Source organism: Elephantulus edwardii, unplaced genomic scaffold (genome assembly GCF_000299155.1).
Source record: "Elephantulus edwardii isolate Elephantulus edwardi_28Jun2011 unplaced genomic scaffold, EleEdw1.0 scaffold00014, whole genome shotgun sequence".
Classification (NCBI taxonomy): Eukaryota; Metazoa; Chordata; class Mammalia; order Macroscelidea; family Macroscelididae; genus Elephantulus; species Elephantulus edwardii.
Window position 1 is genome coordinate 771,615 of NW_006399764.1, and position 13,214 is coordinate 784,828.

Here is a 13,214-nt window from a genome sequence, read left to right on the forward strand (position 1 = left end):
CAGGATTTTTTTATTTTTATTTTATTTTTATTTTTTTATTTTTGTGTGAGTGTACTGTCAAATCAGATCTGACTGGTACAGGAGGAGATTGGCCCTCCTTTTCCCGGCAGAGCATCTGGTGGATTCGAACCGTGTGCCTCTGGGATTGTAGTTGCAGCTCCTTGCCACTAGGCCACCAGAGCTCCCCGATAGCAGGATTTTTTTTAAAGCTTAGTGTTAAATATTAAATATCTTGTCCCATTTTGACTTGATATTACTCTGCCAAGGGAAAAAAAACTTAAAACTCAAGTTATTTGAACACACTGCCATGATTAGCTTGGCTATGTAAAAGTTGGTGGCTTTGTTCTTCCTGCTGTGTAAGCAGATCCAGGCCCTAGAAAGATTAGACCAGGTTATATTTGTTTTTGAAAAGTGTGCTACAAAAATGGAGGGCCCATTATAAGCCAGGTTACAAAGTAAGGATGGAGTAAGGGAAAGACATTTTCCAGAAACAGAATTTCTGAAGAGTCCCAGTCTATCATTTCCCACCCCCCCACCCCCCAAAATGTCTGGAAGAGGGAGTAAAATCTCAACATGAACTTCGAAGTATTGTCTTTGTGAGGGGCCAAGTTGCCTTGCTGGGGAGGAGAATGGCTAAGTTCGACCACTCTACTCCTTCCCAGCTAGAAACAAAGATGTATTGTCCAGGGGGTATAAAAGTGGCTTATTGTTTGGACAGAACACATTCCAACACAGCACTTCAGTCTCCTCTGCAATCTTTTTTTTTTCCTTTCCCCTCTGCAATCTTTAGTTAGCTAGCTGTCAGGACAAAAAAAACATATAAGTCTCCTCTGCAATCTTTTTTTTTTTCCTTTCCCCTCTGCAATCTTTAGTTAGCTAGCTGTCAGGAAAAAAAAACATATAAGTTGGGAATGATGAATTATGCAAATTTAATACATTAAAAATTTATCTCAAGTGAGAGAAGAGAGGTGAACATAGTTGAATGTTAATCATCCCAAAAGCTAATATTTTTATTTTTTAATAATAACCCTCATTGTCAGGTTCTGTGTAACTGGTCTTTCTCCAAAGTTTTCTACCTACTTTTTGCTTTGTTACTATCTCATTATCTGATATTTCACATTTACAACTATAGCAAAAAAAATTTGCTATCTAGATATTGTGCATATTAATGACATAAGTGTGATAGTGACAGATGACAAAGGGCAAATTGAAGGCAAGCCTGGTTGTGATGGTGAAGGTTCTGGTTGGGCCACAATCTCAGTGGTTTGATAGGTATGCAAGTATGTCATTCGGCAGTCATGGAACATGATTTGGCCGTCAAGTGATAATAGCCACCTTTTTGGGATGTGGTGTAGCCATCTTCTGTGCATAATAATGATTTTTGCCAAATGGCTTGGTCATTGGAGCTCAAGCTTCTTCATAAGTGAAGAGTGAGTGTACATTTCCTACATCATTTTTTAAAATAGAAATAATTTTTTATTATGATTTGAACAACAGTTACAGAAAACTTGGATTTCCAGTCATTCATTCTTGCACATTTATCTCCATACCTCCTCCCCTCCCCAGTTTTCTTTTCTCTTAAAAAAGTTCCTTCACTGTTGTACAATTTTCTCCCTCCCAGGTCCGTTTTGCTGTGCACCTCTTATACTGGACTGTTGCCATGCAAATAATGCCTCATCATATTTTCCTTTTAAACAGTTCTTTCCCTTATCTGTTCCAAAGCAGTGTTCATTATTTATCCTCTATTTTTTTTAATTTCCCCCCAATTCCCATGTCAGTCTCGCTTTATAACAGTGGCATTATGCAGTATTTGTCCTTTTGTGATTGAGCTATCTCACTAAGCATAATGTCCTTCAAGGTCACCCATTTTGTCTAATATTTACTGAGTTCTTTGTTTTTCAGGGCTGCATAGTATTCCATTGGTTATAGTCTTTTGCTCTTCTACAAGTATTTCAAGTCCTTTTCACTTTTGGCAAACAAGTTTTTGTTATCTGTATAATATAGATTGTTGATGGATTTTCTTATCCTAGTGCCACATTCTTCTTTAGAAAGCCCAGCTTGTTGACTGATTTGCTTGACATTGAGATTGAATAGATACGGAGGAAATATACAGCTCTGCTGCACAGCTTGCTTTATTTTACACCATGCAGCATTCCTTTGCTCTGGACAACAGCTTCTTGGTCTAAACATAGGTTTCAAATGAGTGCATTACGTGTTTTGGGATTTCAATTCTTTTTAAAGTTAGCCTTAATTTGTTATATGATCCACATAGTCATATACATTTAAACAGCTGATAAATCGTAAATAGACATTCTTCTGGTGTTCTCTGCTTTCAGTCAAGATCTGACATTAGCAGTGATATTCCTGGTACTACAATCTCTTCTAAATTCACCTTGAATTTCTGGTAATTCTCTGTTGATGTATTGCTCTAGCCATTTTCAGATTAATCTTCATTAAGGTTTTACTTGCAAGTGGTATTAGTGATATTGTTCTATATTTTCCATATTCTGTTGATCACTTTTTTTTGTGAATGAGAACAGTGGCGTGAGCAAGGCACTGGCTTCCTCCTGGTATTGGGGACTGTGTGTCTATGCTAGGTGTACCATTAATGCTGGCGAAACAAAGCCATTTTATTACTATAGTAATAAAATTTCCTTCACAAATATCATCCATTTCATTTGAAAATATAAAAAAATTATATTTTTTAATTTAAAAATTTTTAAGAGTGAGTGAAAAAGGACCCCCAAAAAAATCAGACCTTTTCTGTTGAGTTGATTCTGACTTATAATGACCCCTAGCTGTACATGGAAGAGTGGTTTCACAGGGTTTTGTTGACTATGATCTTTTCCTTCTTTTTTTTTTAAAATTTATTATTCATTTTAATAAAAATTTACAGAGACTTTGGATTCCCATTCATTCACTGTTGCACTTTTCTTCCACCCTCTTTATTTTATTTCTCCTCTTTATTTTATTTTATTGTGGGGTTTTTTTTTTCTGTGTGTACTGTCAAATTGTATCTGACTGGTACAGGAGGAGATTGCCCCTCCTTCTCCAGCAGAGCATCTGGTGGACTTGAACCATGCGCCTCTGGGACTGCAGTGTAGCTTCTTGCCATTAGGCCACCAGAGCTCCCTTTGACTATGATCTTTTAAGAAGCTTTTTCTAGGCCTAGTGGCAAGAAGCTGCACTGCAATCTCAGAGGTACACAGTTCAAATCCACCAGATGCTCTGCTGGAGGAGGAACAATCTCCTCCTGTATCAGTCAGATCTGATTTGACGGTACACACAAAAAATAATGAAATAAAATAAAAAAAAATACTAAAAAAAGAAGCTTTTTCTAGGCCTTTCATCCACAGAGCCACTGAGTAGGGCATATGACAAACCACTTACATCATTCAAACTCAGATAACAGATTTGAAAGTATGTATCATACTTTTCTATTTCTTTGCATCTTTCAAAGTTTTTGACTCAAGACTCCTTTATTGTTACTGTTAGATGCCTTGAGGTTGTTCCCAACTCATATAAACTTTTTTTTTAATCTTTCCCCTACTTAAGCCATTTTAATGGGATATAAAGCATAAAGATATGTTAATTTTCTTGGCAGTCCATGGGATATTTAATGCTCTTCTCTAACACAATTCAAAGTCATCAATTCTTCTTCTGTCAGCTTTATTCATTATCCAACTCTCAGATTTATAGCGAGTAATTTAAAAAAAGCCCTGTGGCTCACTCACTTTAATCTTCAAACTGGTATAATCATATCAACTTTTTGTATTATAAAAGAAAACTATGGATTTACATAGATGCCTCTACATTTGCTCTGTTGCAATCCATTTGTTTAAAGTACATGGAGAAAATGTGGCCTGCACAGAGAAGGATATTCTTGCAGATTTTTTCAGATAATTGTGAATAGTTTTTTTCAGTAGTTCACTCAGACTCAATAAATGGTGAAGTCTAAATGGTGTCAGTCTAGAATCTTAGATCAAAACTTGAACATTTTGTACTTTATAGCATTGAAGTCTATTCATCTAGTTTGCACTTTGAGCAGATCTTTCGCTCATGTAGCTACTGTATGAAAGTTATTTGGAAATATTAGTGTATTGAGTTATGAGAGTCTTCCAAATGTTGATGGTTTTACTATAGAATATATATATTGAAAAATAAACATTTGTTAGAGTTACCTAGATCTGATAGAAAAAAAATCCTAACATATTGAAAAGCTGTCAAGCTTATGGTGGTAGATACAAGTTTTTCAAAATTCTATCCTTCACTTGAAAGTTCAAATGTTATCAGTGACCACAAATATTGTTAGTTATTTTTCTTGAAGTGGCATGTTTGCTTTGTTCATTTTCAAGAAAATATCTGTCAAATACCAGAGTCTGACAACCATCGTTTGTCTGCCAGCTGTCTATTCAATTACAAATGGTGTTTCATGAAAAAAAAAGAAACCACAAGATCAGACTGCAGCTCAAGTAATCTCACACATGCTTTTCCTTGAGACAACCATCAAAATTCAGTCTGCAACAGACATACTTTAAATGTATCTCTTGTTTTATCATACACAACATTAGCAAGATGAGTACTCATGATGTAAAATGTAATAAAATGATTAATTTTACTGATTTATTAAAGACATTCTTTTTTAAATTTTTTATTTTATTTTATTATTTTTTATGTGTACCATCAAATTGGATCTGACAGATACAGGAGGAGAGTGTCCTTCCTTTTCCAGCAGAGCATCTGTAAAGACGTTCTTAAGTAAAACTTGCTATGTTTTCTCTCTAAAAATGAATAAAATTACTATTTTTACGTTTTTATTTTGATGACATTATCTTGGTTTGTGTTAGGGCCAGCAGTTTTAGCCATGATTGATTTAATATCATAACTATAAATTTTGCATGTCAACATGTTGGAAAGAAAAAGAACTTCTTAGCACTTGTACAAAATTGCTTTAGACTTTGCAGAGCCCCCAAGGGAGTCTTGAGGATCCCAGGAGTTTTTGAGCCATACTTTGAGCTGCCACTATACGTTTTAGGTATTATATGGCCCATTATAGAATACGTACTCAGGCCATGATCTTCACAATTACATGCTGTGCCTCAGAGGTCTGGACAATGACGGAAGATGACAGAAGAAAAATTGATGTCTTTGAGTTGTGATACTGGAGAAGGGTATAATACCTACCATGGATCACCAGAAGACAAATAGGTCTGTCTTGGAGAAGGTAAAATCAAGTTTGTCCTTGGAGGCTAGGATTCTGAAGCTCCCTTCATCTCGCATACTTTGGGCACATGGCCAGGAGGGACCATTCCTTGGAGAAGGACATCATGCCTGGAAGGGTGGAGAGACAGTGCAGGAGAGGAAGACCATGGATGAGATGGATTGGCCCGATAGCTGGGGCAATGGGATTAGATGTATCTGAGTGAGTCTGGCTCAGGACAGGGCAACTTTCAGAGCTTTTGTACATAGGGATCGCTATGAGTTGCAGGCAACTTAATGGCACGTAACAACAACAACAACAACAACAACAACACAACAAGGGGCACTAATTTCATTACTATTAAGCATTAAGAATTTTATTGTGTATAAACAATTATTATGACAATCTGGACTCTGTGATCCTGGACGAGTTGATGATATGCCTCAATTTCCGACACATAATTATCAAAGGTCTCAAGAAGAGTCTTTTCTCCAATCTTTTAAGTTTTAGTAATGCCCATTTCTGATCTTAGTTCCCCCAGACCTATCAATGGTAGCTGCCCCAGCAATCACATCCTCTGTGGTTACCTACTGATCCCTTTGTGCCTTTTCAGTTCTCTAACATTTGTTGCTGAAAATGAGGAGGACCTGAGGCGCTTGCTGTAGAAGATCAAGGACTACAGCCTCCTATATGGACTGAAGCTAAACGTCAAGAAAACAAAGATTCTAACCACTGGGCCAACTGGCAGCATCAGCATGGATGGTGAGGAGATTGAGATAGTTAACAGTTTTCATTTACTTGGCTCCACAGTCAACACTCTTGGTAACAGCAGCCAGGAAACCAGGAGACAAATTGCACTGGGAAAGTCGGCTGTGAGGGACCTCTCAAGAGTACTGAAGAGCAACGATGTCAGGCTGGAGACTAAGGTGCGCCTGATCGGGCTATAGTCTTCGCAGTTATGTGCTATGCATCAGAGAGTTGGACAGTGAATAGGGCTGATAGAAAGAGGATTGATGCCTTTGAGCTGTGGTGCTGGAGAAGAGTGTTGAATATACCATGGACTGCTAGGAGAACAAATAGGTTTGTCCTGGAGAGGGTGAAGCCAGAGTGTTCCCTGGAGTAAAGGATTCTGAAGCTTCATCTGACATACTTTGGGCATGTTGCAAGAAAGGACTGGTCCTTAGAAAGGGACATCATGTTTGGCAGAGTGGAGAGGAAGCGAAGGAGAGGAAGACCTTTGGTGAGATGGATCGACTCTGTGACTGGAGTGGTGGGAATAAGTGTGTTTGAGATGGCTAGGTTGGCACAGGATAGAACAGCATTTAGAGCTCTTGTACATAGGGTCGCTATGAGTCGCAAACGACTTGATGGCACATAACAACAACAACAACAACAACAACAACAACAACAACAACAACAACATTTGTTGCGGAGATAAAGAACCCTCTAATGAGAACACACACAGTGAGCTTACGTAGAGCTTATAAGGAAGTCAGTCATCTTCACTTGCAGTTAGCGGATATTCCAAAGCAGGCAGAGGGGTGAGATCTTTAAGACGATATAAAGGGAAAGCTCCGAGGATGCTCAGGTTGTATTTGGTTTTGGGGTTGGTTTTGTCTTTTTCTTCTTCAACAAATGTGAATTTTCCAGATATTCTGACCTTGCTATGGACATTCAAAATAGTATCAATGAACTTTATCTATGGCACATAGGAAAGAGTAGGGTTCTTTTTACTAAACTATTTCCCAATACATAAAATGATGGGGTATTTTTTCAGTTGTTGCTGTTTTCCAGGATCACGGAGCTCAGATTATCATAATAATTCTGTTTTCTTTCTACCCAAACACTATGATACACTCCCACAATGACAGTAATGTTCTGTTCCTGATCACCACAGGTAGGGAAATCAAATGCCAGCTCTGGTGGGAATGGGGGTGAGCAGGATTAGTGTTAGATAGTCTACCTGATACTGAGAGTATTCTTCTTTCTCTAGATAAGCAATGAGCGGAGTTTTCAGCAGAGACTTACACTTCCCTTAACTAATCAGTCATCACAGATGTTATTTAAAGCCTAGGTCTCCTACACATTTAGTATGATTTGCTTTACCAATATTAAAGAAACGTTCCAAAAAGTAATAATGTTTCTAGAAATAAAAAATTGCCCACTTTCCCTGGAATACCTATGATTTTATATTGACTGAAGATAGTTACAAACATTCTTATGTGGTATTTAAATTAGCCCCCAAATAAGCATTTGTTCCAGAAGAATGGTATGAAGGAAATGGAGAAAAACACAAAGTATTTAATCATCTGAAGATATTTCCTCTGGCTCCCTAACAGAGGGCAATTTAATTCTGAAAGATTGCTTGTATTGATTGAAGTACTAGCCCCTAGATACTTAACAGATGAGTGAAACCAGTGAAAAGGGCACTTACTGTTCACATTTCTCAATACCAGGGAACAAGTATTAATAAAAGGAGAGAGTTAATATTAGAAAATGATACTTGCCCCAAAAGATTGAATTTATTGCAAACGCTTCATGAAATAGGGTTGTAGATTATTAGCATGAAACAATATATGACTTAGAGAAGAATAAGATCAGAGAGGACAGCTCTAGGGAGATCACTTCCCAGTGAATGCTGGAGAAGACAACTCCAACCATGGGCAGGCAGCTTGGGAAAAGCCCTGCACTATGATGAAAATGTGGATGTCCCTGTTTCTCATAGCTGGCTATCTTTTCACTCCACATCTCTCGGCTATATACAAGACTCTCTCCAGCTGTCCCAGATTCATGTCTACCTGTGTTGTTGTTGTATACCTTTGAGTCAGAACCGACCTGTAGCTGACCCTCCAGTAGGTTTTCAGAGGCGGTTAATAGCATGGGAGGTGAGTGCCTATGCTGACTCCAAAGTGGTGCCTACAAGTGGCCCTCCCTTCATGAAAGAAAAAAAAAATTACATGCAAATAGTATGCTACACTTTTGGGTCATGAGGGTTAAAGTAACACCATAGCTTCTGATATCTGTGCTGTAGAAACCAATTGCCCTGTTATATGAATTTCTGAATATACTAATAGACAATGGCTGGACCACAATGTAAAAATAGAATTCTGGCCCACAATATCTTCAACAACCAGTCCAGGAAACCTAATAACCACCTCTATAACAATTAGCCAAGATTTGATCAAGAACATGTAGATTTCCTAGTATCTACTTCTGCTTCTAACTCAACTGGGGGATGATGTCTATTTTTCCCAAACAGAGCACATAGACTACTCTACTTTCAGCTAGCCTGCATTCACCTTCTTATTAGCAACTACCTCCAATAGGAGTGTAACTGAAGCTTTCCTTTCATCTACTTTAAAGCTTTTACACTTCCTACCTGCCTTTGAGAAGTCCATATGAATACGTACGGTTAAGCCAAAAGGTTGACATTGGAACCTGCCTGGAGGCACCTTGGAAGGCAAGGCTTAAAAGCCCTATGGAACATGGGGTGGTCTTTCTTAGTGCATGGAGTCAGCTTGTGGGTGACTATGAAAACAAAAGCCTGCCTTTGAATTTCTGCCGAATGTGAGTCATGGTAAATGGCCTTTTCTTTCTCTATTCTGCTTAAATAACTAACACACTCTATTTGTTCTCCTCTGGTCTTTGTATATTTTCATCAGTGTGTGCACTCTCTGGTGAGTTAGGACATAGAGGCATAAACCTACCTTTCCTTAGATTGTCATGTTCTTTGGGCATGACATCAGGTATCAGAAATATAACTGCTTCAATCTTTGTAAATATCTTTTGATAGTATCCATAATTTAAAAACAAATGAGTAAATAGAGGCTCATGGAGGAGAACTCATCTAAGTGTGGTCAATAAGCTGTGAGCTGGCTTAATTAATTTTGTCCTTCTCAACTATTAGGCTCTTCTAATTATCAAGCTCCTCTAAATTATGGCTATATTGGATTGAGAAGTGTTCTTTTAAAACTTGTATTTTCTGGATTGGGCCATGATTCTCAGTGTTTTGGATGAAAAGATGATGCCATGTGAAAGTTAGGTTATGATTCCCATGATCCAATAAGCCTATCAATTGTAAAAATGACTGAAAATTGTAAAAAGGAGACTTGCAAACACCTTACGTTAAATCACAGCCCTGTTCTGACATAAGGGACACTTTCTTGGGCTTTAGCCCACTATGCAGTTTGTCGTACAAGAGATAAAAGGAGAGAGAATTAAGCAGGTGCTTCAGTGAACCAAGCAGGAAGAGTCAGGATCAGATCCAAGGCCATTATGTTAGCAAGGACAAGACATAGGAAGCTCTCCAAGTAACCCTGGGCATGTAGGTGTCACAAGGTGCTAAAAGGAGACAAGGACACAGAAAGTCTTTCCCTATCGTTGGCACTCTGGATGCAGCTGTGCTGCAAACTCAAAGGCACATGGTTCAAATCTACCAGTTACCCTGCAGGTAGCTAGGTAATCTCCTGTGTGATGTACTATGGCTTGGTTCCCACTCAGTGGCATACAACAGCAGCAACAACAACCTGTGAGAGTAAATGTCTGTTGGTTAAAACCATTTATTGTGGTCTTTCTTTATGTTACGTTGAGTCAGAACCTACCCATAGCTGACCCCCTGGTGAGTTTTCAGATTGCGTATCTTTTCGTAGAGTAACTGACAGACTTGAACATCATGCCTTTGAACAGCAACTCCTTACAACTAAGCTACCAGAGCTCCCTAATGGTTTTCCTTACTTTCTGTTACAGAAACATTATATAACCAAAATAATGGTAAATAAAACCCAAGTGCCCTTCATCGATTCTGACTCATGACAACTCCATGTTCATCAAAGTAGCATTGTGCTCCATGGGATTTTCAATGGGCAATTTTTCAGAAGTAGATCTCAAAGCCGCTGGCTTTTCTTGCTTAACAGCCGAGTATTTTAACTACAAAAAGTTAAAGACTCTCTGTAGCCCTTATCTTATCTATCTATCTAGCTATCATCTATAAATGAATCATCCATCCATCCATCCATCAATCCATCCATTATCTATTATCTATCTATCTATTCATCCATCCATTATCTATCTATCTATCTATCTACATCCATCCATCCATCCTTCATCCATCTATTCATCCATTATCTATCTATCTATCTATCTATCTATCTATCTATCTATCTATCTATCATCTATCATTTATCTATATAACCATCCATCCATCCATCCATCCATCCATCCATCCATCCATCCTTATCTATGTATTTGTCTGTCTCTTTATCTCTTTCTGTCTATCTATCTGTCTAGCTAGCTATCACTGGTTCTCTATATGTATATAGTAATTTTTTTTTTTACATAAGCTAGGTTGTGACACTCCTGAGTGAGATAACTGTTACGGTTTTATCTCTTCCCATCCCCCACCTCGTGTTTAGCATAATCTTACCATCCAAGGGATTGTCCAGTGTTTCCAAATTATTGAATGAATGAAAGACACTAAATCCCTTTGCTAGGTAAGTCCATTGAAAACAGTCGACATAAGCCTTTCCACATGGTAGCTAACAGATTAACTAGGGCTTTGACAATTCTGTGATAGATAAACAGAACTGTAAAGTCGAAAATTCAGATAAATGAAGGGCAGTGGGGATTAGAGCTGAGTGCTCACTATAGAGTACTAATTCATATCAAAGAGAATCATTCAAAAGCCAGTGAAAATATAGGTGTGATGGTTTGTTTGAATAATTTAGGCAGTTCTGTATCCAATGCATCGGTGGTGGGTAATTTTCTGCTCTATTTTTCCAGAACATGAGATGAAGCTATCACTGACATTATTTCTATTTTCAAAAGTGTTCCTGAAAGGGAAATCTGAGATAAGTGGTACAAAAACAAGCATATGACTCTTTCCTTTTAGATATTGCTGAGCTATTTAAATGAGAGCAACAGCGATTTGCTTCTTATTTGAACCATTTCATGAAAAGTAGGTTGTGCAATTTTGTTTTGTTTTTCAAAGTTTCTTGCTTTCTCTCATTTGATCTGCTTTTCTAAGAAAAAAAGCCCCATACTTGTCTTACTGCATATTCTTTTTTCAAGTGTCCAAATAGATTAACATTGGTAAATAAATGGAGCTGCAATTAAATGGAACTAATTTTGAAATTATTTAGTGATTTTTCTAATATCATCTTTCAAACAAACTTAAGTAAAGTTACCAGGAGTTGGAATGTACTCCACAACAACTAACAACAAGAGCAATTATTATGCAAAAGAGGAGTATGCTTTGAAAATGTTTTCCTGGTGACAAACATTTATAGTAATAGACAATGTAAGCTCTATTTCAGGCCCAACTCAAACACTCCCTACTCACTCCATAAGGAAACTAAGCAGAAGAGGAATAAAGCTGCCTGGGAAAGAAAAAGTAGTTTCCCCTCATCATAAGAAAAGAATTCAATCACAAGTCTTTCCAATCCCTGGAAGTGTTATACAGCATTTTCACATAGCTAATGTTTGACCCTTAGGACAAAAAGAGAGAGAGGACAGGTATTTTTGTCCCCATTTTTTGGCCAAGACAAATGAGGCCTAGAATGACTACGTAACTTCTCTATAGTCACACCTCTAATAAGTGATCTATACATTTAACAGAAAGCTGCCTCCCATATTACTTCCTGTGGAAGGCTACATTTTGTCTATTGCTTAATTTTATACAGACATGGAATGGTTTTCCTTCCAGAATCCTCAGTAACCTCATTGATGTTCTCACTGATGTTAAGAGATTTCGTGTTTTGCAGAAGAATGATTAAATTGAATTTTTTTGGTACTAGAGGGGTGTGTGTGTGGAGAGGCTTACAGGTACACATACATAATTCACTTGAAACGACAGAATCATCTTTGATTGTATTTTCTTATCTTTGTGCTTCAAAGCATTATCCCTGAAGGAGAAGAGGTCAGGCTACTCATGACTTTAAATGGAAGATAAATACTACTTTAGTAAATGAAAATGGAATGACTAAGGTTTAATGTAGATTCAGCTGTCACTTTCAAAAGAAATCTAAAATGGTAGCCTGGCCGAAAGATTATGATCTTAGTTTTGTTATCTCCATTAATCCTGGGGAGCAGTGGTGGTTCTGTGCTAAGATTCTCACCTTTCGTGGATGTTGGGATTCATCCGGGACACAAATTCCCTCATTATAAGTGTTCAGAGAAAGACCAAAAGAATTGACCAAGAGTTAGGCTGGAAGACCTCAAATAGATATCAATAAATAATTGCTTTAGGGGAACTTACATAATAAAATTAACAGTGCTGCATCCAGAGGTGGCTGTCTGGATTTATTCTTAAGTTTGCAATAGGCCCCATAACGATGTGGGACATAAAGGCCTAGAATACATGATCTTAGGCTCACATTTGTTATTTGTTCTTATGTACCATTGAGTTGAAACTGTTATGTTGTAGTTGATTGCCTTTGAGTTGAGCACAACTCATAGTGACTTTACGAACAAAAGGCTTGAAGCCTTTCTATAACTATCAACATTTATCAAAGTTCATAGAGTTTCCAGAGGCATGCTGTTTAGGAAGTGGATGCCACTCTTGCTTCCAGGAATTGTACTTGGTAGTTAATAATCAAACCATATAGTTAATAATGAAAACATGAGACAGTGAATGGAAGGGAAGTAGAGTCACGTGACACCGTAAGTCCCCAGGCTGCCAGCATAAGAAATGTAAGAAAGGAAGAACATATTTTAAGGTCGTTGATAGAAAACAGAGATAATGCACACCCATGTGTTTTTTTTTCTATAATTGCACACCCATGTTTATTGCAGCTTTGTTCACAATAGCAAGGAGTTGGAAACAACCCAAGTGCCCATCAACAAACGAATGGCTAGAGAAGCTGTGGTATATTCGCACAATGGAATACTATGCTGCATTAAAAAACAAGGAACTCATGCAATATTATTCAAAATGGTTGACTCTGGAGAACATTATGCTGAGTGAAATATCCCAGTCACAAAAGGACAAATATTACATGATGCCACTGTTGTAGAATGG

The 13,214-nt window shown here is 37.7% G+C and overlaps 1 pseudogene; it reads right to left on the minus strand.

Moving 5' to 3' along the window:
* LOC102870058 overlaps positions 1 to 12,356 on the minus strand; it is a 60,232-nt pseudogene extending 47,876 nt beyond the window's left edge.
* Positions 12,357 to 13,214: the final 858 nt, after the last annotated feature.